The 14,746-nt window shown below is 44.4% G+C and overlaps 1 protein-coding gene across 1 annotated transcript in view; it reads left to right on the top strand.

Moving 5' to 3' along the window:
- Positions 1 to 14,746, top strand: part of NIM1K (NIM1 serine/threonine protein kinase) — a 78,255-nt gene that overhangs the window by 53,544 nt on the left and 9,965 nt on the right. The window lies entirely within an intron of this gene.

The following is a 14,746-nucleotide window of genomic DNA, read 5'->3' as shown; positions in this document are numbered from 1 at the left end:
CAATTCAGTATCGTCTATTGGCTTTTTTTTTAAATTTAATTTATTTTTTAACTTTACAATATTGTATTGGTTTTGCCATATATCAAAATGAATCTGCCACAGGTATACATGTGTTCCCCATCCTGAACCCTCCTCCCTCTTCCCTCCCCATACCATCCCTCTGGGTCGTCCCAGTGCACCAGCCCCAAGCATCCAGAATCGTGCATCGAACCTGGACTGGCGATTCGTTTCATATATGATATTATACATGTTTAAATGCCATTCTCCCAAATCATCCCACCCTCTCCCTCTCCTACAGAGTCCAAAAGACTGTTCTATACATCAGTGTCTCTTTTGCTGTCTCATATACAGGGTTATTGTTACCATCTTTCTAAATTCCATATATATGCATTAGTATACTGTATTGGTGTTTTTCTTTCTATTGACTTTCTAAAGCCCATGGGCTCTGTTCTCTCCCTGCGAGTCCCATACTGATATTTATTCTCCTTGGATCTAGGCTGCCACCACGTCTTCAAGGGTGTTCTTTCTTATGTTAGAATTTTCTTTTCTCTTCTTCTCTAACCTCCAATCCCATTTCACTCTCATCCTTGTTGGATCCCTATGGAGAAAGCAGCACACACACACACACTACCCCCCACAATCCACCCCCACACCCAAGTCACTGCAGCGTCCCCTTCTGTCTTGCTCTGAGCCCGAGTGTCTGGGTTCATGCCTTCACATCTCGGCTACTCATCTTACCTACCTGGGTGCGTGACAGCACTGCTGTGAGCCTTGGGTTCCTCACTGACAGAATGCAGCCAGGGGCATTGATTACATAAAACTAAATCGTGTGTGTGTGTGTGTGTGTGTGTGTGTGTGTGTGTGTGTTAGTTGCTCAGTCATATCTGACTCTTTGCAACCCTATGGACTGTAGCCGTCCAGGCTCCTCTGTCCATGGAATTCTCCAGATCTAGTGTGTGTGTGTGTGTGCGTGTTGGTTGCTTAGTCGTGTCCGACTCTTTGCAACCCCATGGATTGTAGCTGTCCAGGCTTCTCTGTCCATGTAATTCTCTAGGCAAGAATACTGGAGGGGGTTGCCATTTCCTTCTCCAGAGCATCTGATCTTCCCGACCCAGGGATCAAACTTAGGTCTCCCACATTCAGGCAGATTCTTTACCGTCTGAACCACCAGGGAAGCCTATAGGATTTAAATCTAAATTAGGACAGATGTTGCTTTTCAATGGTCTAGAGGAGAAGTGAAGGGTAAAAGAATTTTTCAATGGTCTAGAGCAAGAGTGAGGGGCAAAAGAGAAAACACATAGGGAGAGCTGAGGGGCTGGAGACTGAGACAGCAGTTGGAAGACTTGATCAGGAATGGGAGACAAGAAATTGGATAAACACAAACCAGGAGAGGAGTTCAGAAAGGAGAGAGTACCCAAAGTGGCAGAGAGGACACAGGGGCTGATGTCTGAGCAAAGCCTACTGGATGTGGCCAACATGGAACTCCTTCCTGAATGTGGGTTCAGATATTCGATTCTAAGGGAGAGGAAGCAAGAGAGAGTGGAAAGAACGTGGGCTTCAGAAACAGACAAATCTGAAAACATGCACTTCAGAGCATGGGCTTCAAATCCTTGTTCATTCACTTGCTAGGTATCTGACTTTGTGCATATTATACTCATTCTTTTGGTCCTCAGTTGCCTTAACTGCAAAACAGAGATAATTATTCTTAGAATTGTAGGGGAAATTAGGAATAACATAAACTCCATGGCACACAGTAGCCACTCAATAAATGGTAGCTATCACTGTGCACGTCTATTTTTTACTTAAATTTATTTCAGATGGAAATTTGATATTAATGTCTTGAAAATCTGTGATTAGAAGATAGTGGTAAAAGTAATACAAGGCAAACAAATTTAAAAGTTGTATTTATTTTTCCAGCTTTATTGAGATGTAATTGATGTACAATATTAAGACGACCATGTTCTGATTTTGTATATGTATGTCCTGCAAACTGATTACCTGGATAAGGTTCTTTAACACATTCATCCCCTCACATACTTACAACTGTGTGTGTGTGTATAGTGAGAACTTAAAAATCTATTTTCTTAACAACTTTCAAAAAATTTTAAACAGGGGATTCTCTGGCATTCCAGTCATTAAGACTCCACGCTTCCACTGCAGGGGGCAGGAGTTCGATCCCTGCTGAGGGAACTGAGATCCCACAAGTCACCCAGGGCAGCCAAATTTTTAAAAAAAATTTAACAATATTTTATTTAATGTCCTGCTGCTGCTGTTGCTGCTAAGTCGCTTCAGTCGTTTCCAACTCTGTGAGACCCCATAGATGGCAGCCCACCAGGCCCCGCCGTCCCCGGGGTTCTCCAGGCAAGAACACTGGAGTGGGTTGCCATTTCCTTCTCCAAAGCATGAAAGTGAAAAGTGAAAGTGGAGTCGCTCAGTGAAAGTGGAGTCGCTCAGTCGTGTCCGTCTCTTAGCGACCACATGGACTGCAGCCCACCAGGCTCCTCCCTCCATGGGATTTTCCAGGCAAGAGCACTGGAGTGGGGTTCCATTGCCTTCTCCGTATTTAAAGTCCAAACTATGTCAAATTATTGTCCAAACTATTGTCATTTCAATGTGTATCCAATATAAGAAATTACTAATGCAATATCTTACATTAAAAAAAATTTTGTTTAAAGAAACTTAACAAGTGACTGAAAGTAATTTAAAACATGCCAAAAACCCATCTGAGTTTCTCTTTACCTTACCTAGGAGAGTTAAGGAAGAACTCTTAACTGATACTCTTAACTCCTAAATGATACGAAAATAACATTTTTATGCTGTGGTTCGGTGCTATTTAAGGCTGTTTCCTTGCACTAAAATCACTGCATGCCCCACGAGTGTTCCAGGTTCCGCTTTGGGAAACACTGACCTCATCTCATCCTCCTGTGTTTTACAAGTGGGAGTTACAGAGGTTCCGGAGTGCCTGTCCTGAGGTCACGGGCAGAGGCGGGGTTAGAACTCAGCTTCCTTTTTGCTGCACCCAAGCTGCCTCAGGATTTTGGTGCAGTGATGGGGTGACTCGTGTGCAGGGGAACTTTGTGGCCCCACATCGGGGTGGTGGAGCCAGGTTTCAGGGATGGAGGTTACCCTCTCCACCTCCCCTTTCTCTGGGACCACATGTTTTCTTGTTACTTCATACTTCTTTCTGCAGAGTGGTCTTCTGTGCTTAATTATCCAAAAGCACATCACCAACAATGACTGTTGCCCGTATCTATGTAATCTCTCAGCTTTATTGCCCATCTCCATCTGACCAGTCTCATCCTATTGCAGCTCAGATTTTAAAGGGAGAGAATATAAGTGCTCACTGGCCAGCCGGTGATGGGCCGCCCTGAGTCAAGAGCCTGCCTGGGTCAAGTCAGTGGCAGCCCCTTGGGTCACAAGGCCCACCTCACTGTCAGAAAAGCCCAAGGTCCAAAGAAGCATCTCTGAGAAGGGAGAGTGGAGAGCACTGCGAAATGATAACGTATCATCACAGAGATTGTAACCAGCTGAGCAGGGAACTGCCACTAGCCAACGGCAGCAGAGCATCTGGTTCTGTAGACACTGTTATGTGAGGAGGACAGAAGAAAGAGGATCAACAATTGGCATTTACATAGTGACTGTCATCTCAAATGCCAAAGGCTACTTGCCTGTTGTGTTACAGAATTAACTTAACTCTAGCCCCTTGGGTTTCAGAGAGCGTGGCTTTTCCTGCTTGTGCAGATGATGCCTCCGTGGCCTCACTGTCATGCTCTCCTCACTCATAACCCTCTACAGAGGAGCCTTGTTTTCAGAGGTCCAGTGTCACCCTCTGCTTATGGAATGGTATGGGAGCAAAGGAGGGAAAGACGGCTAAAAGCACAGGAAGAGGAAAAATCAGTTCAACAATTATACATATAAACAAAAGCCAGAAATTGTAATGGCAGGTCCCTGCACATGCTGTACTGATGCAACAGGAAAATGAATCCTGGACTTCACCTCCTAATTATGGACTTGTCCCCTGATGGCCTCATCCTGGTCCCATGCTCATCTCTCCTCTGGTTCTCCTGGAAGTGAGCCCAGGAAAGAATAGGAAGGTGAGAACAAAAGGGACTGAGAGCGTGAAGAAGGGGACCCAGATGCAAATTGATGTGAGGATGAAGAAAGAGCCAGGCAGTTCATGTATTGCTGCCGCTACTGCTGCTAAGTCGCTTCAGTCGTGTCTGACTCTGTGCGACCCCATAGACGGAAGCCCACCAGGCTCCCCCGTCCCTGGGATTCTCCAGGCAAGAACACTGGAGTGGGTTGCCATTTCCTTCTCCAATGCATGAAAGTGAAAAGTGAAAGTGAAGTCACTCAGTCATGTCCGACTTGTAGCGACCACATGGACTACAGCCCATCAGGCCCTTCCATCCATGGGATTCTCGAGGCAAGAGTACTGGAGTGGGGTGCCATTGCTTTCTCGGAGTTCATGTATTAGGAAGCAAGAACTCAGGGAAGATGCAGAGTGAAGACCAGAATACTGTGGGACTTCCTGGTGGTCCAGTGGCTAAAACTCTCCTGGTCAGGAAACTTAAGTTCTAAGTGCTGAAACTAAGAGTTCACGTGGCGCAGCTAAAGATTCTGCAAGATTGAGGGCAGGAGGAGAAGGGGGTGACAGAGGATGAGATGGTTGAATGGCATCATCAACTCAATGGACATGAGTTTGAGCAAACTCCAGGAAATAATGAAGGACAGGGAAGCCTGGATTTCTGCAGTCCATAAGGTGGCAACAAGCAGGACATGACTGAGTGACTGAACAACAATGCTGCAGTTAAGACCTGGTGCAGAGACAAATGTATATATATATATATATTTATATTTTTTTTTTTTAAAGGACTGTGACTTGTGACAAGAAGGAGGACATTAGCCTACCTGGAGGGGACTGGGATAGAAAGACAGAGGGACTACCTCTGAAATCTTCACCTCTACAATGGGGGAAGATTTATCAGGGAGTGGTTTAACCTTGCTGAGAATTCCAAATACCCTATCCTGTTACCAAGCCGTGTCAGATGACATCGTCTGAAGAGCGACTTGTTTAAATATGGTTCCCATACAAAGCCAGCTGGCCCAGAATTGTCATCAGGTTTTCTAGGAAACATGGACAATCTGGATAAGATCACGGAGGAGATTCCCAGGGAAATGGAAGGTTTCAGTGCCAGGGGTAGCTTCTAAGACAGTAGTTTATAAAAAGGTGCCCGCTGCTCATGATCCCTTGGGAGAAGACTCCATACAGGCCCCCCGCTGGCTGGAGTTTATTTTTATAGCTAATGGCTCAGACTCCCTTGGGCCTTGCAAGCAAATAGAGCAGGCTGAAACCACCATGAGTCCCATTTTAGCTGATGAGAAATTTCTCAAAAGAGATGACACACTCAGCTTCTGAATATTTTATGTCCCATCTGTTGCCTCAATCAAAAGCAAAAGCGGCCACAGCGCCTGGCCCTTTCTCTGATGCTGCCCTTCCTGACCCCTTCTTCCCTGTCTTCTTCTCTTTCACTCGAGTCTCGTGTTTCTAGAACCCTTTCTCCTTCTCTCTTGATTTATTTATTCATCGGTTCATTCATTCTTTTTTTTTAAAAGTATAATTAACTCTCCTGTGCCTTGCAGAAGTGAATAAGATAGGGTTCTTGCTTGACAGGAACTCTCAGTAAGTAATGGAGACAGACAGGAAGCATTTGATAAGTGCTGTCACAGGGTAAGGGACAAAGGGTGTGCTCGACTGAACCTGAGATCAGGAAAGGGTCAGTTGATCAGGAAAGGCTTGTGTTATGTCTTGAGGTTTGCGGAGAAATGCTACAAGGGGAAGGGGGATGGCAGGCAGAGAGAGATGTTAAGTGAATGGAGGCATGAGCCAGGGTGAGGAGTGTTTGGAGATTTAAAAGTAATTCAGTGAGGGGGACTTCCTTGGGGGTCCCATGGCTAAGATTCTGCACTCTCAGTGCAGGGGCCCAGGTTCAATCCTTGGTCAGGGAACTAGATCCCACCCCCTGAAACTAAAGATCCTGCTTACTGACAAAAATCAAAGATTGAGGGTGCCGCAACTGAGACCCAACACAGCCAAATAAAGGAATGGAAAGTGAAAGTGTTAGTTGCTCAGTCATGTCTGACTGTTTGCGACCTCATGGACTGTAGCCCACCAGGCTGCTCTGTCCATGGAATTCCCCAGGCAAGAATACTGGAATGGGTTGCCATTGCCTTCTCCAGGGGCTCTTCCTGACCTAGGGATCGAACCCGCATCTCTTGTATCTTCTGCATTGGCAGGTGGATTCTCTTACCACTGTGCCCCCTGGGAAGCCTCAAAAGTGATTAATTATTATTTTAGTGAGGAAAATGAACTGAAGTTGAGGACTGCCAAGAGTCAGGGATGTCAGAATCAAATAGTCTAATGGTCCAGACAAATGACGATGTCCATCTCAACTAAGGAAGTGACAGTGAGGATGGGGAGAAGAGGATGCATTTGAAGACTATTTCAGAATATTGGAAAACCTGTGGTCGACTGCATGGGGAAGAGCAGGAAGGGACAGGGAGGGGAAGAATTTAAAATGTCTCCCACGTTTCTGGCCTCAATGATTTATACTGAATAGTGACTACTGGAGAAGAAATGGATTTGAGACTGCAGATTTTGAAGCCCTGACTTGGAGATACACAGAGGTCATGAAGTAGAGGAGCTAAATGACCATCTTGGAGCCCAAGAGAAAGTATGAATGAATAATAAAAGTTTGGAGCCTAACAAATCCAGATAGAGTGAAAGTCTTGTGTGTCCTGGTCACAGGCTCCTTGGTGTCAGACACTGTGTCTTATAGATCCTCAGACTTCCCCCACATTCAGTATAAGTAATAAGCATTCAAACAATACTTGGTGAATTAAGTCAGTATAATAACGTCCTCTGAAAATCCAGTGGTAGTGAGAAGAGATGTGGGAGGGAGCCATGCAGGGCAGTACTCTCTGGTGGGTTCCTCATGCTGTGATCTCCCAGGAGAACAGAGCTGGAAGACTCACACAGGCTCTAGTAAAGCTTAATCAATAAGGCCTACTGGTGTTTATTTTTTTATTGTATTTTAAAATATTTATTTTTATTTATTCGGCTGCATTGAGTCTTAGTTGCTGCACTCGGAATCTTTCGTTGCAGCACGTGGGATCTAGTTCCCCAACCAGGGCTTGAACCCGGGCCCCCTGCAGTGGTGGCACAGAATCTTAGCCACTGGACCATCAAGGAAGTCCCCCAACTTGTTTTTAAAGACAATCTCTCCTATTGGGTACATTCATTAAAATAGCAATTTAAAATGATGTTTGCTGGATGCAACTAGAGATTATTGTACTAACTGAAGTAAGTCAGAAAAAAGAAAGACAAATAATGTATGATATCACTTTTATGTGGAATCTAAAATATGGTGCAAATCAACCTATCTACGAAGCAGAAACAGACTCATAGACGTAGAGAATCTACTTGTGGTTACCAAAGGGGTGGGGGAGGGGAGGGATGGACTGGGAGTTTGGGATTACACATAGAGTGGATAAACAGGGCCCTACTGTAGAGCACAGGGGACTACATTCAGTATCCTAGGATAAACCATAATGCAAAAGAATGTTAAAAATAATGAAAATATGTGTATAAGTCATTCTGCTGTACAACAGAAATTAACACGATATTGTAAATCAACTGTGCTTCAATTAAAAAATAAATTAAAGGGACTTCTCTGGTGGTCCAGTGGTTAAGACTCTGCCTGCCAATGCAGGCGATATGCCTTGCAGCAACTAAACCCCAGCGCCACAGCTACTGAGCCCGTGCACTCTAGAACTCTCGAGCTGCAACACGAGAAACCACTGCCATGAGAAGCTCACACACCAAATCGAAGACCAGTCCCCACTCCCCTCAACTAGAGAAAGCCGGAGCACAGCAACGAAGATCCAGTGCAGCCAAAAAAATAAAGTAAAAATAGATTAAATTATGTTTTCTTGCTTTAAGAATAGTTAGTGGCTTTGGTGAATCCATCCTAAAAAAAGTCCAGAATTACTATAATAAAAGAATGTTCTATATTTATAATGCAAAAGACTAAAAATAATTTATATGATCCAATGATACAGGCATGCTCAAGGACATTAAAGCAAATATACTGGGTGGAAGTCACACAACTATTAAAAAATCACGATTATGGGGAGTCTGTAGTAACATGGAAGATGCTTGGGACACGATAGTAAATAAAAAAGCAAAATTGAGTTTATACTTCAATGGGGATACTTATCTTGGACTCTTGTGAGCATTAAATGAGGTCACTTATTCAACAAATATTTGTTGATCACCTCCCATGTAACAGGCACTTTTCTAGGGACTGGAAATATAGCAGTGAACAAAATAGACAACAGTCTGTCCTGTGGAGCTTATGCTCCAGTGGAGAGAGACAGACAAACATAAGCCAGGAAAATATTCATTATGTTATGTAGTGATAAGAGACAAGAAGGAAGATAGAGCAGAGGGAAGGAGGTGGAGCCTTGGGGACTGCAGTTTTAGACAAGATGCCCAGGGACAGCCTTCCTGAGGAGGTGATCACTGAACTGAAGAGAATGAGGAAACTGGCCATGGGGTCCATGGGGGAACATGGTCAGGCAGAGGGGACAGTCCTCAGAAGAGCATCAAGGTGGGAGAGTGCCTGTAATACTCTAGAAATGGCCAAGGCAGGTCACGGCGGAGAGCAGCAGGGACCAGATTATGGAGGGCTAATGTGCAATACCGCATTGTCAGGATTTTGGCTTTTTCCTACAAGGGAAACCAGAGCCCTTGAAGGGAGCAGAGAAATGATGCGACCCGGCTTATGCTTAATAGGATCACCCTGGCTGCTCTGTTGAAAACAGGCTACAAGGGGTCAGAAGCAGAGATCAGCTGGGAGCCTATTATAATCCAGGCAAGAGAGAATGGTGGCTTGGGCCAGGAAGGGGGCAGTGAGAGGCTGAGAAGGGGCTGGCTTTTGGCTATATTTAGAAGTAGGGATAATAGGATTTGCTGACAGATTGAAAGTGGAGTGTAAAAGAGAAGAGTCAAGTACTCAAGGTTTTTGACTGCAAGAATAGTTTCCATTTACCAAAACTGGGAAGACTGTAGGAGGAACGGGTTTGGGATGGAAGACATCAGTATTGAATGTACACGTTGGACATGCCTGTTACACAAGCACAGCAGAGGCTGTTGGTGCCTCACTTGTGCCTCTTTGGGTCTTACCATCTCAGGGCATGCAAGCCGGGCCTTCATCTCTCATCTCTTTGCCTCTGGGCTTTCTCTAGCTGCTGGAGCTGCTTTTCCTGCATGCATGGGAGGCCAAAAATACAGGGGAATTAACATCTGTCAAGAGCATCCAACAACCAGTTACTGGAAGTAACTGATGTACCCCTGCTCTCTCACACTTCTCATCAGTCAGTCAGTTCAGTTCAGTCGCTCAGTCGTGTCTGACTCTGCGACCCCATGAATCGCAGCACACCAGGCCTCCCTGTCCATCACCAACTCCCAGAGTTCACTCAGACTCACGTCCATCGAGTCAGTGATGCCATCCAGCCATCTCATCCTCTGTCATCCCCTTCTCCTCCTGCCCCCAATCCCTCCCAGCATCAGAGTCTTTTCCAATGAGTCAACTCTTCGCATGAGGTGGCCAAAGTACTGGAGTTTCAGCTTTAGCATCATTCCTTCCAAAGAAATCCCAGGGCTGATCTCCTTAAGAATGGACTGGTTGGATCTCCTTGCAGTCCAAGGGACTCTCAAGAGTCTTCTCCAACACCACAGTTCAAAAGCATCAATTCTTTGGCTAGTAAAACTCAAATGATAACTCGCAGCAGGATTTTTGGTGGATGCAAGGAACAAAAAAAAAAAAAAATCCCCAGTAAAAAATGAAGCAGTCAGTGCCATAAGCCTCATGGATCAGTTTATTAAAGGGTAACTTACTCATAAGGTGGGATCAGGATTGGACAGACAATGATCTGGAAGCATTTGTAGGGTGTACTCTGCACTGCCAACCGGCCACTGGGACAATTCTAGAGCTAATCTAGGATATGGGGGTATGTATGTGCTTAAAACAGCAAGTGTATTTCTGAATCAAGATGATTGAAAGGGTAACGAGTCTTGTGGGTACCAGGAATATGCCAGCAGAAGTCTTCATCATTATTTGGGAACTAACAGAGCATAGAGGCCACCTGGACTTAACAATCCTTGAACAATATCTATGCGGTAGAAAATCCGCCTGCCAATGCAGCATACCCAGGTTTGATCCCTGGGTTGGGAATATCCCCTAGAGAAGGAAATGGCAACCCACTCTAGTATTCTTGCCTGGAAAATCCCATAGACAGAGTAGCCTGGTAGGCTACAGTCCTGGTAGGCTACAGTCTGAAAGAGACACAACTTAGCGACTAAACAACAATATTAACTACAAAGCTCTTGACAACAGAAAAGTGATTTACTGCATGGTGCAGTCCTGGATAGGGTCGGTGGAAGGACATGAGGAATTGTATGGGCCCAGGATGGTGTCAGTTATGCTAAGAGTCATACAGAAGTAACTGGTAACTTGCTTAGTAACACATCCTTAATTGGCTGCCTTTCCTTTCCTCTCTCACTTCCTCATTCTTCTACCACTGTTTGCTGGGTACAGCTGTACCATTCCTCATCAACTGTTTGCAGTTGAATCATTACCTCATGATCTTCTTTGGAACCCAAACTGAGACAGCCACATGGAGAGGTCTTGTAGGCAGGTGTATATATGAACCTGGGATCACCAAGGAAATGATTGTAGAGATGGCCAAGGACTGAGCCTTCAGGTGTCCAACATTTAGAGGCTGGGCAGATGAAAAGAACACAGCAAAGGAACCTTAGAAGAAGTGGCAAGAGGTAGGAGGAAAACCAAGAGTGTGTTTCGTCAGAAACTCAGTGCAAAGATGTTTCTAGGAGGAGGGATGAAGCCTGAGAACTGGCCATTGTTTTTAGCAACTTGGAGATCATCGGTGACCCTGAGAAGAGCATTTTTAGTAGCATTATCTCTTAGGCTTAAGGTATAATGAGGGTGGGACTTCCCTGGTGGTCCAAGGGTTAAGAATCTGCCTTGTAATACAGTGACATGAGTTTGATCCCTGGTTGGGGAACTACGACCCCACGTGCTGAGGAGCACCTAAGGCGGCAGCCGCAACTACAGGAGCACGTGCACTGCAAAGAAGAGCCCGAGTGCCGCAACTAAGATTTATTTGGCAACTTAGCTAAATAGATAAATTAAAAAATACATATAGTGGGAGAACTGGGACAGTGACATAGGACCAACTCTTTAAGGGAGCTTTTCTATACAGAGAATGAGAAAAAGAGGCCTGATGTTGAAGGGGGAAGTGAGGTTTTTCTGTGACTTCTCAAAAACTTTTAAAACGTGTTCAGTGTACATAAATACACAAATGAAGTTTTTAAATCTGAAATATTCAGTTAAATGAATTTTCCAAACTAAAAAAGACCTATATAACCACCACCAAGTTCAAGAGAAAACATCCCCAGTACTTCAGAGGCTCCCCATCCCCGCTTCTATTTACTACATCCCCACATATAACTGGGCTTTCCTGGTGGCTCAGGGGTAAAGAATCCACCTGCCAATGCAGGAGACGTGGGTTCGATCCCTGGGTTGGGAAGATCCCCTGGGGAAGGAAATGGCAACCCACTCCAGTATGCTTGCCTGGGAAATCCTATGGACAGAAGAACCTGGTGGGCTATAGTCCATGGAGTCTCAAAAGAGTAGGACACAACATAGCGACTAAACAAGTGTAACCACTATCCTGACTTTTAACATCACAGATTACCTGTAAAACTTTATGTAAATGACCTCATACAGCGTGTCTTCTTTTTTGTCTTGTTTCATGTGCTCAATATTAAATTTGTGAAAACCAGGGACTTCCCTGCTGGTCCAGTGGTTAGGACCCAGCACCCTCACTGCCAGGGCCCCTAGTTCAATCCATGGTGCAAATCACACAGCAGAGCCAAAAAAAAAATTTTCTGGCGGGGGGAAACCATTCATATTATTTTGTGTAGTTTAGGTGCTTCATTCTTATGCTATACAGCAGCTCATTGTATGAATATATTATAATTTATGCCATCTATTGTTGATGAACATGAGGATAGTTTCCAATTTGGGGCTACTATGAATAATGTTACTATGAATATTTTAGTACAGTCTTTTGCTAGCAGGTATGTATTTTTGTTGGGAAGATTTTTCATTTTTCTTAGATGGGTAAATAGCATGAATGTATGCAGATGGAAAAGAGTAAGTAGAAAGGTTAAAATTGATGATGCAGGAGAGAAGAAAGAAATTTTGGCTGCCCATTCTTGAGTAGATGAGAGTAGATGGAATCTATTCAACAGGTAGAGGCGTCTTAGCCAGGCCTTAGGAGCAGGGACCATTTATCCAGAAGAACAAACAGGAAGACAGAGTTTATGAGCACAGATTCAGGTAGGTTGGAAGACTTGAGGAAATTCTCTTCTATTGCTTTCTTTACTCAATACAATAGAAAGCAAGGTCATTCAGCTATGAGCAAGGAGAGAAAGCATTAAAGAACTGATGGGAGAAAAGAAGCCATGAAAGTACCATCTAAAAGTGTAGGAGTGTTATTGGACCAGACAAATAAAGTGTTTGCCAGGAGCATTAAAGACGCACCCGAGGTTATAAATCATGAATTCAAAGTGAGACAAGCCATCATGTCACTGCCTGGGTACAGGCAGAGAGTAGGTGAGAGGGTGGGTGTGACCAGGTATGTTTTAGCTGAGTGAACAGGATGAGAGAGAGAGCAGAGATGCTGAGGGAGCACACAAACCCATGCCAACAACAATAAAGATGCTTCTCCAACATATGCCATCATCCTCCCAGTTCCTCAACCCAGAAACCTTGACCTCTTCTTCAACTCTAAACCTTAGCTGAACCCCGAGTCCTACTGACTCCGCCTTCTAAATATCTCACCCTTTCCTAGTTGATTAAGCTGTTGTAATCTGTCTCCCTCATCCATGTTTATCCACACGGCAGCCAGAAGTGATCTTTTAGAAAATGCAAGCCTGGTCATGTAAGCTAGCTCTCTGCTTGAAACTTTCTAGTGGTTTCTTTTGGTTACCAGAGGGGAAGGGTAGGGGGTGGAGGGGATAGTTAGGGAGTCTGGGATTGACACTGCTATATTTAAAGTGGGTAAGTAACAAGGCCTTACTGTGTAGCACAGGGAACTCTGCTCAATATTATGTAACAACCTAAATGGGAAAATAATTTGAAAAAGAATGGATATGTGTATAACTGAAATCACTTTGCTGTTCAGCTGAAACTAACACAACATTGTTGTTGTTTATCAACTATGTGCTGTGCTGTGCTTAGTCTCTCAGTTGTGTCTGAATCTTTGCAACCCCATGGACTGTAGCCCACCAGGCTCCTCTGTCCATGGGGATTCTCCAGGCAAGAATACTGGAGTGGGTTCCCATGCCCTTCCCCAGGGGATCTTCCCAACCCAGGGATCGAACCCAGGTCTCCCCAGATTCTTTATTGTCTGATCAACTATACTCCAATATAAAATAAAATAAAGAAAAAAAAAAGAAAAGGAACTTTCCCATGGTTTCTCTGTGTCCTTAATCTGAGGTCCAGAATATGACTCAGGGACTTTGGCCCTGACTGACTCTCTGGCTTGTTTCTCTGTGTCCTTAATCTGAGGTCCAGAATATGACTCAGGGACTTTGGTCCTGACTGACTCTCTGGCTTCATCTTGGTTTATCTTTTCCTTCATTCCCCATGTGCCAGCTCCACGATCTTCTTTCAGTTCCTCAAAGGCAGTGGTCTCCAAAGTAGGGTTCATGTACCCCTGGAGGTGCCTAAGTGGGGGTGCCAACTGGGATGAGGGAGGAAAATATTAAAGCCTTTTTTTATATTTGTAATTGCATGGTTTTTAATATCAACGATTACATATACTAACAGTGTGTATATTTATAGTTACAGTTCAGTTACAGTTTAGTCACAGTCATGTCCAGTTCTTTGCAACCCCATGGACTGCAGCACGCCAGGCCTGCCTGTCCATCACCAACTCCCGGAGTTTACTCAAACTCATGTCCATTGAGTCAGTGATGCCATCCAACCATCTCATGCTCTGTCATCCCCTTCTCCTCTGACAACACGTGGTCCGCTGGAGAAGGGAATGGGAAACCACTTCAGTATTCTTGCCTTGAGAACCCCATGAACAGTATGAAAAGGCAAAAAGATATTAATAGTGCATGCATCTAATTTGTAAATATACATATATTAGAGCAGTGCTTAAAAATGTTTTATTAGTAAGGGAAGCTAATCAAAAAAGTGAATAGACTAGTCCCCTAAGGTGTCAGGGGCTTTCCTGTCTCAAGGTCTTTTCTCCTATACATCCCTATACACCCCTAAGTATATATCCACCTCCATATATATATATATATATATATCTCCTTATTGCTTCTCCCCTACTTTCCTCTAATTAACACTTAGACTCCAGGGAAGGTGTTAAAAAATCTTCCCTGACTCCATGACTCGGGGTATATCCCCTTGTTTTTCACTCTACTGCATCCTGCTCTCTTACCCCGCAAACCTGCTGTGCTGGACATCTCCCATCTGCTCCCCCAGGTCCATTTTCCACCCTTCATTTTCCACTCTGTCCCAGACTATAGTCCTCTAAGTTCCAGCTAAGTTTGGTTTGTAGGGAGATCTTGCAGGGGATC

This window comes from Bos indicus x Bos taurus, chromosome 20 (genome assembly GCF_003369695.1).
Source record: "Bos indicus x Bos taurus breed Angus x Brahman F1 hybrid chromosome 20, Bos_hybrid_MaternalHap_v2.0, whole genome shotgun sequence".
NCBI classification, from domain to species: Eukaryota; Metazoa; Chordata; class Mammalia; order Artiodactyla; family Bovidae; genus Bos; species Bos indicus x Bos taurus.
Note: the sequence above shows the minus strand (reverse complement) of the source record. Positions and strands in the feature narration are given on the sequence as shown.